At 37.3% G+C, this 22,910-nt stretch overlaps 1 protein-coding gene across 2 annotated transcripts in view; it reads left to right on the top strand.

Moving 5' to 3' along the window:
* COL8A1 (collagen type VIII alpha 1 chain) overlaps nt 1-22,910 on the top strand; it is an 87,904-nt gene that overhangs the window by 12,636 nt on the left and 52,358 nt on the right. The window contains exon 2 of one of the 2 annotated variants that reach the window (XM_015645519.3): nt 4,119-4,242. The exons of the other annotated variant lie outside the window; for it this stretch is intronic. The gene's annotated coding sequence lies outside the window, so the exon portion shown is untranslated. The remainder of the gene's footprint in view (nt 1-4,118; nt 4,243-22,910) is intronic. 2 annotated transcript variants of the gene reach the window in all.

The following is a 22,910-nucleotide window of genomic DNA, read 5'->3' as shown; positions in this document are numbered from 1 at the left end:
CTGTGGGCCTTAGGGCTTTGTTAGTAAATTTGTCACTACAACTTTTCACTTCTTCCATCTTGCAGATTTTTGTTTATTTTAAATTCGCTTTTCCTGTCCAAGAGAAACCAAGGCATTTCAGTATAAAAGCTAGGGTCAACTGAGGTCAAGAAGTCTGTCTTGGGTGTCACCTCCTATAAACTCAAAATCTTCCTCAAAGGAAGGACTTAGTTCAGAGAGCAGTAAGGTAATCAGGACACAGCTTGCTGATAAAGGACTGGGAGATGTGACACTGGAGCAGAGGTACCAGAAAGGACCAGTGAAAAAGGCTGGAAGGTTTGATAGTCCAGCCTGATGTGCCTTTGGAGAAAGAGCAAACAGGAATTCCAGTGGTGACAGGATGGATGCTGACAGTAAGCAAGGTTGATATGCAGAAGAGGGACCCTTCTGTGCAATTGGCTTATTCTGGAGTCCAAGTCTTGGAACAGTAGGGCTGTTCCATTTTGCTTTTTGAGCTGTATATATCAGCAGTGACTTTTTTTCCTGGTCTTAAGTGTAATTTGTGCCTTACGTCTTTTGTATTAACAAGGTAGCACAGAGACTTAAAAGTAGGATAATCAACTCGAGATAACCAGTCTCATGATGAGATGCTGTTACTCTGGGAAGTCTGTGTTTCTGTCAAGATTGTCAAGAAATGTGCTCCATAATTGGGAGACATTTCCTTTTACTACTAACACTTGCATTTCCACTAGGAAGCTGTAGTTTTGAATTTACATATTCTGAGAAAATGTTTTGCTTAGAAATTCCTGCTTATTCCTTTGGGTAATTATTAGAATTACTTATTGAATGTAATCACTTAGAATTGGAAGAGAATCCACCGTCAGGGGAGAACAGTCAGCATTTCCCAAATCATTCTTCTCTCTCTGCCCATGCAAACGATCACTTGAAATCACTGCCTGACACAGATCTTGTAAGAACCCAAGTCCCGTTTTTAGCCCAGACAAGCATTAGAGAAAACTGTACTTCAGGAAACTACACAAGGCAGCCTCCCTAAACTGAGTAGTTTTCCAGCCTTTACAGATTCACTCATGACAAAGCAAAACAGCCTCCTGACTGAATTTACACAGCTAAATAAATAGCATTTTAAGTGTTTAAATGTCATTGTGAAACTAAAAAGATGAAATGTGCTGTATATCATCTCCACAAAACCAGAAGTAGTTCTATTATAAATAAACAGAGTTTGCTTGGTATTAGGGACATAGGAAATTCCATTCAAGAACAGACAAATGGCACATCTTGTCTGGTATCCTGCATCTGGCACAGGCCTATAACAGATGCTTAAAATACTTGGCTCCCTTGGTCCCACAGTCTCCCCTGTTCCACCTGCCACCAATGTTATAAATCACAGTTTTCCCAACCTCCAGTGAAAGTCCCTTCTCTGCTCACTTGCATAATGTGGGAGGTGGAAGCAAGGGCCAAGGGAATACATATTTGCCCTGTGTGATCCTTACTGTGCTGTTTGGTACCAAGTGTGCCCAAACTGTGGTTCTGACTGGTGCAGAACATGTAAGGCATTGCTGCCTGGATTGCCCATGTAGCCAAACAAAGCAGCTCTCATAGGTGAGGCCTGTGCTTGGCTCCAGGGAAAGCGGGGAGCGAGCCCCTTCTCACCCTTGTTTGCACACAGGAGGCCAGCACAGCCACCACTGGCCTGTTACTAAGCAGCTGCTCTCTTTCTATCAAGGTGCCTCTTAATTGCACCCTACTGCTCAGTGACATTTATATCCTGGTGTTGCTTTCTTAGTAACTTTGAAAGTTTAATGCATGATGACTGAAAATTAAATGAGTTTATTGTCAGTCAAGCAGAGTTCACTTTTGTCCTTATTCCAAAGGTTATCAAAACATGGTTCATCTACCCAGTGGGCCACTTAATGCATTTTCCCCTCTTTGGGTGACTGGTGCTTCTAGCCATTGTCACCAGTGTGACATGGCTGTATCCAACAAAACTGACTGTAACATTCTCCTTTATTAGAAATGTTACTTGCCACAGATGATCTCCTTCATAACCAACATTAAATTCAATGGTACAGTTGGTTAAAGGCTTCTAAAACAGACAAATGAAAAAATTAAAACATTCCCATTTAAAAAGTTAAAAGTTTTAAAACCCCATTTATTAATTACGTTAAAACCTCTCTGTGAAATATGATAGTATTTTAAAAAGGTTAAAGAGAACTTATGACTATAGGTAAAACAACCAGCTAGGGAAAAAAAAAATAAATTGCATTTGAAGGAAAAAAAATTGTGCCCCTCAATTTGAGCATATTGTCTCTGCTGTAGCTAAACACTACTTTTAAAGAATGACGTAATAAATCTTTACATATTAATAAGGGAAAACTGAATCCTGATGGTGTGCAAGGGCTGTTGGATACGGTTTGATATGTCAGTTTTCTCCATGCTCAGAATTTTCTGATTTTGGTTCCATCCTACTGAATATAACATTCAGTGTCAAAGGTTTGAATCTATAACAGAGCTTTGATCTAGCTCCCCCAAATTTTGTATCCACAAAGGACAAGACTTGGCCACATCAATCTGCTTGAAAGAGTGGACATTTTAAAGCTGCTACAGTACCTAGGAGAAGTTTGCATCCTATATCATATTCCAAATCGATATTACATTCAATGAGGCTCAGTATTAACACTAGCTCTGTGACTTTCTGTACTCCTTTCCTGTTTCACAAGAGCAATGACTTTCAGAATATTCATCTTAATCCAGTCAGGAACAGTCGTAGAGGTTTTTCAAGGCAGACAAATGAGTCAGCCACTTGTTCCAAATAAATGGAAATGGTGTTCCAAGTTTCCTAGACAGCTTTGAAAACTACATACAGCAATTCAGCTGCTTAATCTATTATGTTCTACATCTCAAATTTAAGAGGACACAAAATTGCATGCTTTTTATTCCAGATAGAGGTTGTTTTGTCCACAGCAGTCCACAGCCACCTCATTTTGTCTCTGTTGTTAACATACATGCTGGCCACCTTGCTTATGCCATTCCCAAGAACGCAAGTAGCGCTCTTCAGAGCAAAGAAAAACTGCTGAGGTTCCCAGACTGCCATGGATATGTTAAATAATACTGAACCAAATTTCCTACTGTGATTGCATTTGCCCATTTGTTTAGTGAGGATATTAATATTTTGCTTTCTGAGGAGAAATGTTGTAAACCTCAATTAATGTATCCATTACAAAAAGGGCATGAATTACAGCTTTAACTGTGCAGTAAAACAGAACATCTGCATGAATAAATAATTATAAGAAGATATATAAAACTATAAAAATAACTTCTTTACTGCAAACCTTGCCTTAACAAGAAACATAACTCCTTCCTCCCTCAAGAAATCTGAATACACTGACTCATGTCTTTGTTTAAGTGTCATGGTAAATTTGTTCTTTTATAACATGTAGTAGTTTAGCTTTGAACTTTGGAGTTTTGGAAAAGGCAGAGCGGAAAAATGTTTTCATGGGAGAGGAGTGCACATTCCAGAGCTGTCGACTGTTACTCGTTTATGAGGCAGGGGAAAAACTGCTTTGGTTTTAGGCTTTGGTTGATGCAATTTGTTGTCTGGTATTTTGTGATAAACCAGAGTTTACACTGTACACTGAAGTATTTAAATTTTTTCTCTCATCTTTCCAGCTTTTGCTTGTTCAAAATTCTGACCAAGCTTGAAACTGACTGCTGTTGAGGAAAGAAAAATTAATTGTGTACAGCTAGAAGTAATAATCCTTTGTAATATACAAAGTAGTCCAGTGAGAAAATAACACATAATTTTCTGTGAATTACAGAGATGTACCAAAGCATAGGGGAGGAATGCAGATGATAAAAAAAACTCATAAAAACAGAACAAACCAAAATGTGAGCCCTTCGTGGTGCCTTTGTAACCTGAGCAGCAATTTTAAACATAATTTTCCTGGGCTGTTTCATGTTTAGTTCATGTATTAATGTCTGATTATATAAAAAATATTAAAAAAGGAAAATAAAATAAACTCTCAGTAGGTTATTTATTCAAGTAAAGTAAAAAATACCTTTTTGCTCTCCTGCCTTTTTGAAGGCTATTAACATACATTCTTTCTTCTTTCTTTTTCTAGAAAAGTAAATGCAGATTGTCAGAATCCTTCAGATTTCATATTCAGCACTGTTATGATCTCTTCATTACTGGATGTGGAGTCTGGATATCAGAAGTATAGTGAAGTACTCTCCTATTAAACTAAGGTAATTTTCTGACATAACTAATGAAGAAGTCTAATGCTGAAACAATGCGATTAACACATCTTTCAGAATTTCATTTCCTAAGAAAAATTATTGCCATCGAAAAGGATCTGTCTTGTCAGAAATCTTCAGAGACAGAAGGTAGAAACTACATGAGAACACTAACCTCTAGCCAGAGATGAGAACATCTCCATCCACAAAGCCAGAGGATGTCAGGGTATTATTCTGAGAGAGGGAGGCTTTGCTGAGGATATCAACTTCTTTTCAGACACAAATTGAGATGGTTTTCTGTTTATTGGGATAGGCATCCCTGCAGTGGCCTACCTCATAAATATGGCTCAGTCAGCAGGAAAATTGCCTTTCTGAAAGCCCACCAGTCGCTTGTCAACAGTGTCACATTTTGCTTTGAGAAAGGAACTGCTCACAGCACAGGGCTGATGTAGGCACAGCATGCTACAGGAACATGCAGCTTAGGATGCAGACAGGAATCCACTCAGCTGCAACACTGTAGTAAAAAAATACAACCTAAGCAGGTGGCTCTGAGGCTCGCCCATATGCACGCAGAGATGTAATTAACTTCAGAACCAAGTTATGTAACAAAGATTTTCTGAGAGTATCTCTTCCTTTCCTGGCACATCAGTAATCAAGATACTGTCGGTTTTCTGTCCATTGCCCTAATAGCATTGCACAACATTCAAAGTATATTAACATGAATCTTTAAAATTTAAATGGGTTGTCATAAAATCACCACTCCAGACAAAAAGAAACCAAATGCAGAGCTAGAAGCACAGGAAGATCAGCTAGAGGATAGATATATTCTTATATCTAACAAAGCTGCCGCAGGCTCCACATTTGCTTTCAAAGTAATGGAATTCCATTACAAAACAGTAACCAACATGGAACACAGTTTTTTGAGGTCATATAAAGCCCTGTCTGTTAAACAAATGATACTCAGATTTTATTTTTTTTCCAAGGCTTCATATTTCTATATATTTTCAGCACTTTTTGTCCTATCCATCTCCTAAACCAGCACTTTGGACCACTGAGAAATTGTTTGCTTAAGGCCAGAACTCTGATTTCAATACCTTTCTGTTATTAATATTCCTTAAGTTACATTTCAGCTTCCAATCAAGATTTGCTGCAACAGTTTCTCTTTTGATGCAAGTCCACTGTACAGTACCTTGGATCTCAGCTAGAATGCACACCATGTCAAGTGAACAGTAAAAAACAATATAGCTCAACTTTCCCAAAGTAGGTTGAATCAGGAGATTTAAGGATAATCAAAACCATATTTTTACCAGCAAGCACAGTAAGTCATTGAAGCTGTACACATATATTCATATCCACATTGCACTTCATTAGAAAAAGAATCTCACACCCAGGAACACAAAAATTCAGAATACTGAATAATTGTGGAACCGAAAAATGGAATAATACGGTGGTCTTTGCATGTGAAGTGCATCATAAAAGGGATTCCAGTAAAACAAGGTGGTTCTTCAGACTTTGTATAAACTTTTTTTATGCCTTTCTTAGCAGACATTGGAAAATTTGAAGGACTTTTTATAGAGCAGTATTACTTACAGGAGTATTTATTACCTGTTTTCTTCAGGTGAAACTTACTTTTGTATGAATTGATATACAAATACATGCAAGTATAGAAGTGAACATATGTTTTCAGCAAAGCCTATTGCTAAATATTTATGACCACCTGATAGTCTGTGGTAATGTCAGTAGATAGGTGCCAGTCAATTTGGTATTTTATGTCAGCAAGTTACTCTACACATGAGAATACTTCTGAGTAAATGCAACAATATGTTTCTTATAGAGGTTGTTTATGTGCAAGTTTTATGGGACTTGCATCTAGACCGAATCTGAATTTTGACTGCTGTCACTGAGAGTAGAATCTACATCTTTGTACAGTTTCTTTCATGTTTTTATTTCAAATTCTGGCTTTCTTTTCACTGCTAACTACAAAGGCTGATTTATCTATATAAGTGAAAGTTACCCAAACAGCAGCCAACATAGGACAGAATCAATAGCAGCAACTCATTGTCTTCTTTAGTTTGTCATGGTTTTTTTTTAATGCTCAGAGCCCATACAGGTGAGAAACTATTTCCCATGCTGGAGATGGAAATACTGTTCACCCCTTTGTAGAATACAAAGCTAAGAAGTGAAATTTAAATTATTTAGTCAAAACTAAACACTTTCCTCATCTCAGAAAGGCAGCACTGCCCAATTCAGCCAACTTGTGGCTACCTGAAAAAGGGAATAATTTGATCACCTATGCTTGAAATCACACATTTTTAAGTTGTGCTAACCACAGAGTAGGCACAGCTTAACAGAATGATTTCACCATCAGGGTTATTTCCCACGTTCCTTTGTTACTCCAGTAACGTAAAAAAATTCAGGAACTGGAAAGTCATATGATCCACAGAAAAGAGAATATTGTGGTTTCTAAGAAAAATATTTATTACCAAGTAAGCTATTTTGATTTATTAAATGATAGCTTCCCATCATAGTGTTTTTTGATACGGTGTTTGAAACCACAATGATTGTACAAAGCCAGCACCTTATTTGTTTAAAGGCACTCAGTTGTGTTTTTCTTAATAGAAGTATCAGTTCATGACAATGCCAGGTTCATAGAAGCTCGTCCAGGAATAAATTCTTGAAAAATTCTTTTTTTCCTAGAGTGTCCATTAAGCCAAGCAGGCACTGTGTCCCAGTGCTAGTCTTTTAACATTAGATTTATAGGATGTTATAATTAACAACAGGTGATGGGCAGCACTACATGCACAGCAAGCAAAGTGAAAAGACTGGCAGCTCAAGAGCCACTTGTGAATCATCAAAGCTTTTCCCTGGATAAACTCACTAGTAAACCTGATAGTTCTTCTGGCAATTGTTTTGGGTTGGGCTCTTGTTGTTTGGTTTGGTTTGTTTGCTTGGGTTGTTCTTTTATTCCACCACCACCCTTGATCCTTTTTCGTATCAAAGATTAGGGACCATCTGTCTGTTTTTACAGTTGTGTAGCTTTTCCACTTCTGTGTTAACCATCTATAAAATGAGACAATAATGCTTCCCTTCTCACAGAGGACTCCTTGGAGAATTACAGACAAGTCTACACAAAATTTTGAAACTGTGTAGATTTTTCAGAGACACTTGTGTCTCAATTATTCCAGCTCTTTCAAACTTGTGTTCTGTATAAATAACAGGAAAAAAACAGTTCAAAACACATACACCCTCCAATTTTAAGAAAAGCTGTGCTTCAGCTTAGGGCTAAAAAGGAGGAAGACGGACACTGAAACACATTAATTGGCAAAACAAAGATGTGTCCCAAATGAGTTTTCATTTGCATAGCTAATCAAATATCTTTTTTCCTTCGGTTGTGAGAATATAAAGAAGGCAAGGTATGTTGGGAAAGGCAATGACTTTGTTTAATCAAGTGAAGAAGGACATGCATCCCCAATCTACCAACACATCTAATTTTTATGAATTCTCAATGTACTAACCTGATGTGATCATGATATTCATGAGTTAATTACATGTTGTAACATATTGATTATAACAAAGGAGTACCTTATTTTAATTTAAAAACCACATCTGTTTTGGAAAACCTACTGTATATTCTGATGGACACTAGTAGATACTTTAAATGCACTAACTGGTGAAAAGATAAAGAAAGAAAAAATATTTAAAAGAATAAATATTTAGCAAGGAAAAAAGTCAGTATTCATACTGTAGAAAGGATTTGAGATTTTTCATGGATATGGTGCTCTTGCCAGTATACCATGATTTTCTCTACAAATAACTCTTACACATTAAATTAATTTCTGCTGACACTCTTTTAGTGTGTTTCTCCCCTCCTTTCATCCTCCCCACCTCAAAATACACTTGATTCAGTAACCTTAAAGTTCTTAGCACTACTAGAGAGCAATTACTGTTATTCTAGATTTATATTACCAGGTTGCCAACAGGACCACATGGTGCAGTGGTGAATTCATCCTGCTTGCTGCAGTTTGCACTTCATTAAAATTCACACAGCAGTGCTTATCTATAGCTGAAACAAAACGTGGCCCAGGGGAACACTTGTTACTCTGGGTAATTAATCAGAGGTGATGGGAAATTTTTCTCAGTGCTTTTGATAATCTCTAGGGCATCATCCAACTGTGAAATTTTGGCCTTACTGAAGTGGAAAGCAAATTTCATCAGTAACTAGAACAGGCCAAGACATTTCTCACAAAGCATTTCACGACCTGGTGTCATCTGGCAAAGTTTCTCAGTACAGTCTTTTTTCAGAGCTGGAGCAGCAGTTCATTTCTATTGAATATTTCACATGCATACATTAAAAGCCCCTTCTTTTGGCAATCATAAGCGTATTTTCTGAAAGGTTCTGCACATTCTTTAGGGTAAATACCTTTTTAAAGGGCTTGAATCTGTACTCAAAGTCTTTTAGCTCAGTGAACTTGCAATCACATCCTCAGTAGGAAATTTGTGGTTTAGCATGGGCAGGGAGAAAATAAATAAGACTGTCAAAATACTTGAAGATTCAAGTACATAGCTTGAAACAGCCAGAAAACTTCCCCTCTCTAGAGTGAGGCTAGCCTCAACAATAATTTTTTTATCAGAAAAAGAGGAATCACGTCATCAGATACTCAAACTTAAAGTTGTGTTACTGAAAAAATAATACCTTTAATAAAAAAAAAATAAAAAAAAAGTCCAAACCAATAACATTTTTTTGTTGTGGTTGCTAGGCATAGGTTTTCAAATTCATTTATGCTGAGACCAAACAGAAGTGTGTTGTTCTTCCAGAAGTGCTTCAGGATAGCTGAACTTCTACTGCATAAAAGTAGGAGGAAGTTTGAAAAGGCTGAAAATACTTTCAGTTGAAAAGAAGAACCTTCCCAAATGCAAAGGACTATTCATACATCACACAGGTCTCTTAGAAAAAGCTCACTGATTTAGACAAGTGTTAGACAGAGCTGAAACTGACTCAGCAATTTTATTTCCCTTTAGCTCCTCTAGGTACAAATTCATTATTACTGACTGTAAATGATGAATTAACATTTATTTCATATTTTTATTGACTATTCATTACTTTAGCCATGCTTGTCCTAAACCCAAGATTTTTTTCCCAGCTATATCTATTTAAATCAACACTATTTCAAGAGTTACATATACAAAATAATCAAATCATGAACAGTTATGGTATATAGGACAGAAGTTTACAAGCTAAATTCAAATTGACTGATATTTCATTTAAGTGGTGCTGCAACTTAGAGAACTGCTGAACAGATACTGATGGACAGGTTTATTGAAGCTCACAAAGAGAGCTGCAAGCTTCCTAATCGTTTTGCTGACTGACCCCTGGCTCACAGTAAGTTTGTTCTGATTAAGAACATACCGTGTTGCTGCTGGATGCTCTTGTTTTGAGTCTGTCGTACAAATTTCACTGTGGCAGGAGCTAAATGAAAGCCCATTTTCTCAAATTACTAAACAGCATCATGAATTCTAACATGGACATTGCAAAAAAGTTTATTTCTCATTGTGATGACTAATACAAGCTCTCCATAACAGATGCACAACAGGATGAACTATTTTATGAGTTTAGCAAAAGTAACTAGCTCTCAGGATTAATTGCAGCCCTGAAAGTTTTAAGATAAGAAGTCATTGTAATGCCTCAGATCCAAAAGAGAATCAGTTCTCTTCTTTACACGTAGATACTCAGATATAGCTTCTTGATACTACTTCTTCTAAATGAAAGTTGATGCTAGTATTTTGCTTTTAGAATGAGTTACATCTCACTGGTCGAGTAAATTATGAAACAAGACATTTCTGAGGTCAAGTTACCATGCGTGCCAAGGTGTACATTTCAAGTGCAGGACCTGGATGCAAGATCTGTACCCACATCCTGATGAGGCACATAACTTTCCCTGAATACTTCCACTGATCAGCAGCAAGGCCACCCACTGCTTGTGTAAGTCTGAGTACAAATTTTGTGTGCCTCAATTCCTTTGTGTGAAAACACACTGGTGATACACTCCTTAATATAGAAGTTAGGATGATAAACTGGTTACTGTTTGGGAAGTAATAGCACATTGAAGTCTGCTTAGCTCACCTCCCTGATCTCAAGAATAGAGCTATATGAATTGTGTCTTAAAGAACTTACAGTCTTGCTGTTTAAGACATCCACATTGCTTATCTAATCTGTGTATGTGTCCTGCCATCTGATTCAGCTATCTCAGTCTGTGAATGGCTGGAGTTAAAGCAATGTAATACATTTCACACCAGGGACAGAATTGTCTCCCTAATATTTCATTTAATTTTTATGCAAGCGTACTTGTGCTCATATATAGAATTTCCTTAATGGGGAATTAAAATCAAAAGTCACATAGAAACAATAAAAATTACACTGTATTTGGGCTACAGAAATAAGGGAAACGTAAGATGAAGGTTCCTTGCACAAATAAATTACCTTTAACCTCATAGGTGAACAGCATAACAAAACCCATAAAATTTTCAATTCAGGAAAAATATCCTATTTCTATTCCCTTATTAAATTAATTAATACTACCAAGTCTTCTAGAGATATATAGGCAGTGTATGCTTGTCATGCTAAGTAACATTCATATAGATACTGGGACACTTCTCACTGTATCAGGAAAAATCTGTAGCAGCGGGAGAACGAAGGAAATTCAGAGTCTCTTCAAAGATTATTATGCAAACTTTACAGATTTACTTGCACAGAATTACTCATACCACACCATCAAACAGTTGAGTATGACTGCACCCAAAACTGCAGATAAACACAGCAGAAACAAGCTGTATCTATTTATATTTGCCTGAGTTTAGTACTACACCTAGCTACAAATTTTAAAAGTGTGTTACAGAATATTCTGTACCTCAGAGCTGACAAATTAGAAGAAATAACTATTAATATAATTTCTTCCAAAATAAGTAATTCCCAATTTACAATGTTTTGGAAATTAGTAAGAAAAAGAGCAGCTAAAGAGATCTGGATTATTCATAGACTTAGACAAGATGGAAAACAATTAGATCATCCATCCCATTTTCCTGCCAATGCAGTATTGTTTCCTGCAGTACATTTTCTAATGCTTAGTTTTTGAAGTCACTTGAGAAGGGAGATTCCAGCATTTCCTTTGGACACATACTGGCACACTCTGTCAGGCAGGTTTATCCTTCCTCTCTTTGATCAAGCATTTCCTGTCTCTTCTTATTTCATCTTCCACTCAAGAGTTCTTCCTCCTCCTTAATGCCAGGGCCTTTCAGGAATCCAGAAGAGACACTGCCTACAGGAACAGATATTCCCAGAATAGGATATTCCACAGTATGGTAACCTATAGCAGAGAATTTTAGGAGAACATTCTAGTAGGCTCCTTTTGCTGGTCCTTGTGCACCAGCTGGGCAGGATGCATCTGAAATGTATTTAACCACCTTGGAACATTTTCAATTCTTCAGTATAAACTTTGGGGAGAGCATCTGTTAAAACCAAAGGCTGACTGCCTCAGATCAGGTTAGAAGGAGTACTGAATGAACATTCTGCAGTGAAAAAGAAGTACTATGTCACTAGTGATTTGTCCCTTTAAATAAGTGGACATAAGAAAAAGGCCTGAAGAAAGCAGAAGAATATGGAGAAAGACATTGGCCCAGTGGTGACTGACTACAAAGCATCTCTGTGCTGGATGGATGTGCTTAGGAGAGTATCACATATAGGTACAATATTCACAGTCATGCTACAGACATAGTAGCCCACAGAAACTCATTCCAAGCAGTTCTGTTATTGACAGAGTAGTTGTGTGAAAAGATTTATTACCACTCAGCAGGCTGTGTGCAGACTCAGCATCGTGAAATACTGATGTGTGATTGTGAAGACATCCCTGTGTAGTTCTGGCAAAAGCTGGTGGTTCCTAAGGAACCATGGAACAAATATGGCCTAAGGGTTTTAGACATCTGAAGAGTCAGGTGAAGACAGGAATTTAAGTGTGGTTTGCTGAGAGGAGGTGTTAATCTTGTCAGATTGAGTAATACAGTATTTTAACCTGGGCGGTCCAAGTCTACTACCTTGATGACAACATTGTACTACAAGTCATGATAAATGTCATTCTTGAACTAGAGGTTTAGCTTTGTCTTGACAAAGTCTTGCCAGAGTACTCAGGGATCTTATTCTGAGAACAACAACAACAAATGTTAAATGTCTTTTTGTTCTTCAGATTTCAGCAGGTGGACTTCGTAGTCATTGGTCTTGCAAAACAATTTACAGCAGAGAAGGATTAAGTTTCCATTACCTAACTCAAAAGACTGGCCAAATAAAAAACAAAAATGATGAAAGAACTTGGTTGTAATTTGGTCTGGGTCTTTGAAGGGATAGAAATATTCTTGGATGTGTCCTTTGTTTTGACACATTTATGCTGATTACAAATGGAAGGGCAAAGCTGGGATATTATTTCCTCCAAACTGTCTCAGCCCCTCTTTGTTCTAGTGTCTCTGACAGAATCCCTTTGACAGTGAAGGAACTTTCTTTTTTAATGTAATTGTTCTTGAAGGTGTTTAAAGCATTCAAACGAGAAAAGGAAATAGTTCTTCAAGTAATTTGTGGAAATCTGGAAAGTATCTATAACCTGTAGCTTATACAAGGCAATGCAGTTTTAATACATATTTTGCTGCTCTTTCAGAAAAGAAAAAAAAAGTAGTGACAGAAAAGCTGCATCAGTACCTTATTTCAATTAAAATTCAGAGACCTAAATCAGTGTCTTTTATGTTTTACTGAAACTGTCTCGGGGTGCTACTTACTTCAGCAATATCAATTTCAGGAATGAAAGCTAATTAGTAAGAATAAAGACAAGCACATTTGGACTGAAAAAAAAAAACAGGCTAAAAATTAGATATTTATATACTTCATCTGAAGAACTGTGAAAGCATTCAAAAGGGAGAAAAGCAGAACAAAAGTCCTGTGAAGCACAAGATTTTTGTCCTGAACTACCAAAAATTGGATGATTATCAACTGACATCAAATTTCTATTTTAAAACATACATCAGCCTTTACAAAGGGGCTTTTTAAGTCTTAATGTGAGTAGAAAAATATATACTTGTGGATTTGAAAAGAAGGGAGAAAATAATTTATAGTATTTTGCAGTGCTGAATTATTAATTAGCAACACAGTAATCATTGGTTCCACCAGCACACAATGCTTCCTGCTTCAGTGGCACTGCCTGGGAAGGGGCAGTGAAGCTCCACTGGGCACATCTGTGCAGCTTCATTTGGTAGTGAATTTAGGTTTTCAATTAATTCTTTCCTAGTAAACTGTGGAAAGGCAATTCCTGGGAAAGCAATGGAAAACTTGTCCCATTTTAGTGGGCAAGCTTCAGCCATACTACAGAATGTTTCTGACAGCAAATGATGAGGTGTCCTAAACTAAATTTTAATCTGCACCCTGACAGGAGGTGAAGTAAAGAACAACCATCCACCATCTAGTTATGGTTGTGTTTATGGACAGGATTGCAGCTTGGGAAAACCTCCTCCTGTTAGAGCTTGAGGTAGTAGCTTCAGGGCAAAGACAGCACAGTAACACTGCAAAGACCTTAAAATCAACTCAGTATTTGTGATGAGATTAAAAAAAGAAAAAATACTCTCTATTGAATCAACAGTCAAAGGAACTGCAAAAAAGAAAAAAAAGGAACACCCTTCTTCTTAGAGCTATGCATGGAAGTTACCATCTGTAGTATTTCCAGCTATTCAATCAAATGTATGATTAGTCATAAAAGAAGCACAATTCCCCTGAAGAGTCAGAGGGAAGATAAAGCAGATTCACAGGCTTTTTCTCCTATACAAGCAGCAAAACAATCAGGTATTTGCCAGCACTTGTGTGAGGTATATAAAATTGAAAAGAGGAGAAATTTTAGGTACTCGCACTACTTCCACTCCCACCCACAAAAAGCAAAAGCTTCTTTTTTCCTGTTTCACAGAAATCAAAGAACTTGTGTATCTACTAATTTAGATATTTATCATCAGAAAAAACAAACAAAAAAGCAAAACCTAAAAGCCCAAATACCCCACAAGAATACCCCAAACGCCACACCTCCCCCATCACACCACAATAAGTTTGGCAGGTAGGTATAAAACAGAGATGTAGGTTTGCAGTATAACACTGGTTAAAGCTATCTCATTTGCACCTAGCAAAATAGATGAAGTCTGTTTAATAAGCCATCATCTTTTAGAACACAGGAGGAGCATTTCCTTGAGGTACATTTCCTGTTTTACTCTCATTATTCTTTAGAATGGAGAGGGATGGCGCTTCCTTCTCTAGCTGGGGCAGATGATTCCACAGCTTGAGCTACTAGTTTGATAAAAGCAGAGGGGAAAAAAGCTTTCCAAGTCCAAATTCCCATGAATAAGCACATCAAGCATCTTCACAGATACTTCACAACAGCTTCCAAGCTAAGTGATGGCATTGCCTTGAAAGAGTCCAGTGAAGAAGATGAAATCAAGTAAATACAACAAACTGTTTTGTGTTTATAATATTTTTTTCACATCTAAAATAACTTCTTCATAATGCAATTATGTTGTTCCTGAAAAGACTTGCTGCAGAGACAGATTACAAGCTGGTTCATTCCATTTTTCTGCAAAAGAATCTCTGTTCACCAGACAGAACTCTTGTAAGGCAAGTGACTTCTAATCCAGTTGTGGGCAGGTTACTGAGTCTGTACCACTACCTGTGTGTGATCCACCTTCTTTAATAAGCCTTAGGGATCTTACAATGAACTGAGCAATTGAAAACCTTTGTGGCTAAGCAGTTGTCAGTAAGGGTCTTCCAACAGAAGCCAGCTTGACATAAACCATCTCCATTTAAGTTTTCAGTTGATATTCCATGCCATTTATTTCATGAATGCTACCTCATCCCAGCTCCTTTTGCTGCTCTACATCATGGAACCCAACCCACTAGAAGTGCAAGTTGTGGCAAGCAGTAGAGGCCATGAAAGCTGATGAAAAGCTCACTGCTGTTTGTGCTGTCCAGTGCAGCACCAGCTTGGCCTGCAGAGCTTGGTCAGGTATTTTAGCAATGCAGCAAAAAACCACAGCCCTCACAGCTTTGTACACAGCTACACAAACCACTGTTGCTCTTTGGGTGTGAACCACTGCTGACAGCACCCAACTGTGAGGAGCAGAGGGCAATTTTTATGTGTGGAGGTCACAGTCAAGTCCTCTAAGAAAAAATTCCAGTGACTTTAGCGCCCATGCAAAGCAAACATACTGGCTAATAACACTTGGTCTCCCTTCTCTGTCAGATATGACACTTAAGTTCTGCCAACCACCTAAGAGTTGCTAAAGTAAATAGGCAATGCTACTAGCAGGTACTGTTTCCATTTGTTTCACCCTCCATTCATATTGTCAAGACAGTTTCTCCAAAAGAAAAAGAAACCCCTGGGTTTTTTTGACAGGGAAGGAAGACATCAGATTTGTATCTGCTTTCTGTAATTTACCAAAGCTTACACATGATCTAGTAATATTTTTCCAGTGGGTTTGACACAAATGACAGTGTTTAGTTTAACACAATCAGTCTCTGCAGAATAATCTCCCCAGATAGCAGAGTGCTTGGTTGCGTGATGTTCAGACTCCCTCTTTGTGTTGTCCATGAGAGATGAATTCTGCACTCAGATCAGGGAGACATATTTTATCAGAGACACTGCTTTCTCTTCTTTAAGGGTATTTTGAGATGCAAATTCTCTAAAAAATTTACAGAAATAAAATCTAACAGACCTGAACTATAGGCCTGTTCTCACACAACTAAGTTGTTGTCTTTCTTTTCTTCCTTCCTTTTTAAACTATTTTAGGTTTATCCCATGATTTCATCCAAGTTTTACAATTGTTGTGCTTTGGGTTTAGGTTTCTCAACACAGGTTCCCACTTCCATGGCAAGGTCTATTGAATATATCAAATTAAGTGTTCCTGTTAAGCTATATGTAATATTGTATGTGATAGTTCACATTTGTTTTATTGGTTTAGTGGGGAAACTCATATTATGCTTTTCTTATGAATATCTAGCAGAAAAATCAGACCAAAGAGAAAGGAAACAAACTTGTCTTTCTACCTCCACTGCTAAATACAAGACAGGGCAGGAAATCGTTATGGAGACAAAAAAAGAGTACAAGTACTTTTACTTTCTGTGCATAAGCACACATGTACTCTTCCAGGATGAAAGTAATTTAATGCATAAAATTCCAGGAAATATTTCAAACCAAACAATATTTGACTGTTTAGTCCTGAATCAATTCTTCTTTATGGTACTTAAACATACAGTAAGAAAGCAACCTCTGAACTAAAGGGCTTTATATTCCAAGCTAGATCCTCTAGTCCTCCATCAGATGCCAGTGGGATTCACAAACCTGTCAATGTGACAATCCACCTTTCAAAGTGAAGAAAATTCTGCATTTGAACCAGAACATCCTGTTACTAGATATCAGGTAATTTCCTATTAAAAATGTTGCTAAGATGTCGCACTATGACAAGTGCTCCCTGACAGAAGGCAAAGTCCTCTTCATAAAGTGATAGGAACAGATTATGCAACACTTTTCACATCATTTTTTGGGAGACCATTCACCATTTTCTACGGATATGAAACTTTAAATATGTTAGCATTTATTTATTTCTGCCCAGACTTCAGTGTGCTAAATGAAGCAGACTGGTTTTTTTGGCATCTGTAAGACCTTAAATTTATTAAAGGACGAATCTATGGTAAGTTCAAATGCTAACTCAATTAGGGTGTTTACATGGGGTCTTTGCACAATGTTTATGAGATGAAGTTTGAAGTAAAATCCAGACATGTTCTGTTTCTGTTTTGTACCACAAAGATTGCAGTGCAGCTAGGAAACATACTTCAGTGAGTCACATCTTGGAAAAGAAAAAGATAAATGGCTAAAAATGCAATAATAGTAGGATATCTGGAAATAAACACTAACTGAGCTAGCAGACTTTTTTGTAGTCCAGCTCACAATCACTTCTAGTCCATGTTCAGGATGTTGCTTCTGCTACCCAACCTTAAAAAAAAGGGGACAATCACTTCTCTTGATGACATTACATCTGTAAGTAAGGCAACAGAATTAATTGTTGTTACTGTCTTGTATTCAGCTGGGTAAGGCTGTAGAGGTTGAGACCCCAAGTATTTGCCATTTCAGATTCTAGTTTATCAATAGCCCTTAACATTTAACTTCATCTCAGATCTCAGAGTTCCTTGCAAACATAATGAGCCAGTGCTTTAGTCTTGCAAATACTCATAGCATTGTGCAGGTTCTGCTATGAAACAGGATTTGAAAGCAGGAATTGCATAGCAATATCTAAGTACAATAGGAATTGTACTTAGAGTAGCAGAAACATAGAGGCCAAGCACCAATAATTCTGCTGGTATCATTATATACCTACAGGGTTTTTACTTGCACAGGGGTATTCATTACACATAAGCATCAAAGGAAAAAAAGAAAAGGTTGCAATAAGTCATGAAAAACAATGTCAAAATTAAGGCCCTTGATGCATTTGAAACCTTTCCCTTGCAGTTCTAACTTCTCACTTCATCCCTGCTTTATGGCCAGGGTAAGAACTGTGTAGGAAGTCACAGTACAGTGCCTCTGTAAAGCAGAGGAGTAGGGTAGGTTCTACAAGTAACTTTCTGGCGATGTTTGGCTCCAAATGTCTCCTCTTCACCTAAATACATTGCCACAGTGGAAAGGTTTTGAGTTAGGCCTACACCCTTTGTCACAAGAAACACTGCCTTATTCATCTCCTCTGCCTCAAATCAGGGCTTTCTTACATTGCAGAGGTTGAACCAGAAACAGGACCAAAGTACTCTTTAACCTAAAACAACCTTTTTTAAAAAATATATTACTAGAACAGCTGCTTGATGCATGCATTTCATTTGCAAGCATATACTGTCACATTTTCCAAGTGACTAGGAATTTATTTTGAAGCAGAAGCAAAGGGGAATATATCCAACAAGTCATCTGATTTATTACAGTAACCTTCATATACATGCAGTGTTAAAGTGATCATATGGTTGGCTGTAGAAATGCTATGTAATTCAGTTCAGTGGAAAGGTTTAAAGGATTAAGTGATACACATATGCTTTTGTAATTACATCAAGATGTTAAAACCCCCAGTTTTTTAAAAAAGTGCTAAATCACTGTATAGGATATGCAAGCTAAACCAAGAGCCTACTTTGGAGAGAGATGTGAAAAGATATGTGCCAAGTTAGATAGCAAAAGTTTTGGCACCTCTGAAGATTTGGAATGTGTCTACACATAGGTGTGATTCAAAACAGTATACACACATTTCCAACAGCAAGATCTGCAATTCCTCACCATCCTACCAAAAATGCTAAAGGATTCTGATAGTCTGAGTACTACCTTGGCTGAGCCTGCCTGTTCACTGGTGCCAGCTGCCATTCTGAGTGGTTTTAGACTCCAGCATGGATAGAAGTCCTTAATGTTGTGTATATTTGAGAAGGAAAACATAGGGGCTTACCCTTCTTTTTATTGCTTTGTTTGTTTGGGCTTGGTAGGGTTTTTGTTTGTTTTTTTGTGGGTTTTTTTGTGCATGGTGTTTTTTGTTTGTCTGGTTTTTTGGTTTTTGTTTGTTTGCTCTTCTAAAAAGCAGTGTTTATTTAGTATGATGTTTCCTGGTCTATCCATCTGTTCCTCTCCTGAATAACTTTTGAGATTGCTGGGCAATTTGAAACTCATCCTGAAAGTCTAAAAGAAAACTATATCCTTGCACAAGTTCCTGAAAGTCAGTGGGTGAGCAGTGGGTAGAGACACAACTTGGCATCTTCACAGACGGAAAGGCAGACAAGATTCATCTGTTACTCATTCAGTTTGGCCTCAGGAAAGTAAAGAATGCAAATCCAAGAGAAAACAAAATTCATTGGTTTTGCTGCTAACATAGCAACTCAGAAAATCCAAATCTTGCTATCTTGGGTGATACATCAAACAAACCATTGGTGATCCAATCCTGCTTCCTCACTATTGATTGAGGTAGGAAGGGAACATGAATAGAAATACAGTGAGACAATGCAGTTTAGGAGCTTACTCTTGTATTCCACTCCAACACCACGTCTTCCAAACATCAGCCTATTTGGTTGGGTTTTTTTGTGTCGTGTTTGTTTTAAAGTGTCACAGGACAGTTACATGTTCCAGAATAATGGATTTTTCTTTAGGGAATATCTGTTTGATGAGACTATTCCTCAAGGACCCAGTTTAGACTAATGATACCAAATAGCAATGATAAACACATACTTCAGTTTTAGTTAGCATTCTGCTTCAGGGTGATCTGCATGGCAGAAAACCAGAATTCATTACAACATTTTTCATTGGCTTAACTTGTCATGTAAAATCAGGCTAGAACTCCCTTGTAAGCTGACTCAGACTAAGCTCTTGGGGTGTCATCTAAAGGTAATTTCCATTAACAAAGCAGATATTTTCCTGGTTGAGCTGTAGACTGAACAAGGGAGAGAGAGGGATAGGCTGGTCTTAAAGGAAAAAAAATTCTAGAATTTTTTAATGAATTCATAATTCATTATGAAAAAAGCAGACAGGGATAGGAGTTTATATCTCATCTTGAAATTACCATTTGCTAACACTAGTGACTCACAAAAACTGTATTAAGTTTTTAGCTACATTGATGTTACACTGGGTATGAACATGATGAAAGAATTTACCAACTTCAGTCCATTAGTCAACCTAGTTTTGACTTGGGTTCCATGTTCTCTTGAATAAAAAGGGACAATAACCTACCACAGCTTGTTTCCTGTGGGGAGAGAAGTGTTCAAAGCTGCTTAAGTGATCTGAATGCTTCTTTCCAAAACTTTTTCTATAGATCTTTTAAGTTCTGTGTAAACCCTGTGACAAAATACGAATCCTAAACATAAAAAATCCTAATTAGGAAAAGATGAAAGATAGGTTTTTCACCTCATTTGTAATAAAGTGTTATCTTCTATTCTTAACAAAGAGTTTGTAATCAGAATTTTATATAAGTAGATTCAGACTTTAGCATCTGATATTTGATGTTCAAAATATGAGCTGTCCTTAAGGCATACATGTATTTCAAAGATATTCTTTTCTTGACTCAGTACGGGAATGCTCAGCCTTGCATTTTAAGGGCCATTACAGGTTTAAAAGCCTGCTTGCAGATGGATTCAGCTGCAACTGGCTGCTATAAAGGATATCCCAACAAACCCTTTTGTCATTTAGAACTTGAGCAAAGAAGCCTATAGACAGTCAAAGAATTGTGATGAACATTTCTGGATTTATTTTTTTTCTACTGCTAGTAATTGCTTAGAGACAGACTTACCAGGGAAGCTGAGTGAAAATGATTGCCATGTTAAGAACACCATTGACTATGGCACAGCCAACATACACACCAGACTGTTGCTATTATGCTGAAATAGCCACATTTCTGTCTAGCTTTCCTTCCCATGCACTGCCTGCATCCAGCACCCTGCCTCAGTGGCCAATGTGTCCCACAGAATTGATTAGGAGGAATGGTAGTTATTCAGATCCTCTTAATTAGTTATTCTTCTGCAGTGCACATATTCGTTCATGGTCCTTCCACTGCTCACTCATCTTCAGCAATGAAATTCAGCTAGTTTTCCATATGCAAATTCTTTTGAATATTGTCCTCATCCTCACCATGAAAAATTAGGGACACATTACCTGGGTACAAGTCCAATGTTAAGATAAACACAGAATTTGTGGAAGGAGAACAGCCTGATGACCTATCTTTTTAAAAATAGAATTAGTCCTTTCTACTGCTCATTTGTTTTTCCTCATGCAAAACCTTCCATTTAGCAACACATTTTAATCCAGAGGACAATTTAAAGCACTTCAGATTTGTAGTGAAACAGATGGCAGAAAAACAGAGCAACCATCATTCTGATCTACACATGTCCCACAGGATGGAAAATAGATGCCAGTGTCCAGAAAGACTGTGAACTGAGTTTGCTTGAAAGAAAAGGTGAAGGAATTATTGCACAAGGGAAAAAAAAAGGAAAAAAAAAAAAAGGAAAAAAAAAAAGAAAAAAGAAAAACAAAAGGAAAAGCTTTGCGTGAGACGTTTACACATAGCAAAAGCCTGAAAGCTTATTTTGTATTCTACTATATTTGCTACTATTGAAATACCAGATTCTAGTTTTTGGGTTTTTTATCTACCCCTACTTAATCTTAGGGATTAAGCAAAAGGAGTTAGTAACATAACACCTTAAAAAATAGTAAAACGTCCTTTAAAATGTTAAAGTCTGCAAATTTAGAAACAGTTAATCACCAGAGAATGTAGTCAGACTGCAGAAAAGAGATAAAGTGGTCATCAGCCTGTCATAAGCAGTATTGCCTCTTACAGCAATACATACCTTTCCTTTTGATCTCTGTCAGAGTCCCTTCTCTCTTACCTTTGTGGCTTAGAATCTCACCTGCTTCCACTGCAGGCGTATTTCAAGCTTCACCATTTTCAAACATTTGCCTTAAGTTCTTAAGCCTTTACTAAAATATTGAAACCATCTGCATAAGGGCCCAGTTCAACACTCTGCCTTCAGGTAACTCTCCTACTTTCTTGAAAACAGAGCTTTGCTTAAGATGAGTCAGGTATAGACATAGTTCACAAAATTCACAATATCTGGTGCTTTCCCACCAGAGATTATTTAGAATGAAAAGTACAAACAGGAACTATGCTCTTTAAACTAACCTTTTAAAAACAGAAATGTCATAATTATGAATGCCTTATTCCTCATCACAGTATTTTTTATCAAAATCAGAATGGTAAAAGGAAGGAGTTGGGTGGCATCAAATCTAGGCACTTCAAGAGCCTTTGGTGCAACATGGCTCTTTGTGGTATGTAAATCCACCTCTGTAATCCAGAAGAACACAGGAAAGGCCAGATAGATTACTCTGCACATAGGCTGGTAGAAGACATCCCCTCAGAGCAGGAACACAAGATATTTTCTCTCCCAGGCCTGGGAAGGAAACAAGTAAGCACAATAGGTTTAGCTCCCTGTGCTCTGTCTTCTACAGTCACCTGCTGAGGCAGCCCTGGTAGTGCTTGTGAGGTTGATACGCCATTAAAAATTATAAAGCTGTTGATCATTTTCAAAATTATTTTTAACCTGTTCAAAACCTACTACATTTGAGTTACATTTAATTATTATTTTTCAGAGTTATTTCAAACCTTCCTGAAGTATGAGGTTTACAAGCAGATTTACCAAATAAGATGTAAAATTCTAATATAATCCCTCCCATTTCAGGAGAGCTAACCAATAGCTTTATAACATCTCTGCCTTCATTTTATTAACAGATACAGGATGGAGAAAATGTATGCATGTATGGTATCGAGAATAGGGAAACTGGCAGATTAATTCAGAAATGGTTGAATGCTCATCCTACCTTCCCTCCTTCTTCCTCCCCCCCAAAAGTACAAAACCAAAGCACAGCACTTTTTAGAGGCCTAAAGATGAAAAATCATTGCTCAGTTAGTGTTGCTTTTTCAAAGCGTGGTATGGCAGATATGTTATCAGCATCAATTTTAAAAACCATATATATATATATATATATATACACAAATACACACACTAGTTATTACTTTCCCCCAGAAGAATGGCACTTAACAAATATAAACCCACTTCAAAA

The sequence above is a fragment of the Parus major genome, chromosome 1 (assembly GCF_001522545.3).
Source record: "Parus major isolate Abel chromosome 1, Parus_major1.1, whole genome shotgun sequence".
In the NCBI taxonomy this organism is placed as follows: domain Eukaryota; kingdom Metazoa; phylum Chordata; class Aves; order Passeriformes; family Paridae; genus Parus; species Parus major.
This window is presented reverse-complemented; position numbering and strand designations above follow the sequence as displayed.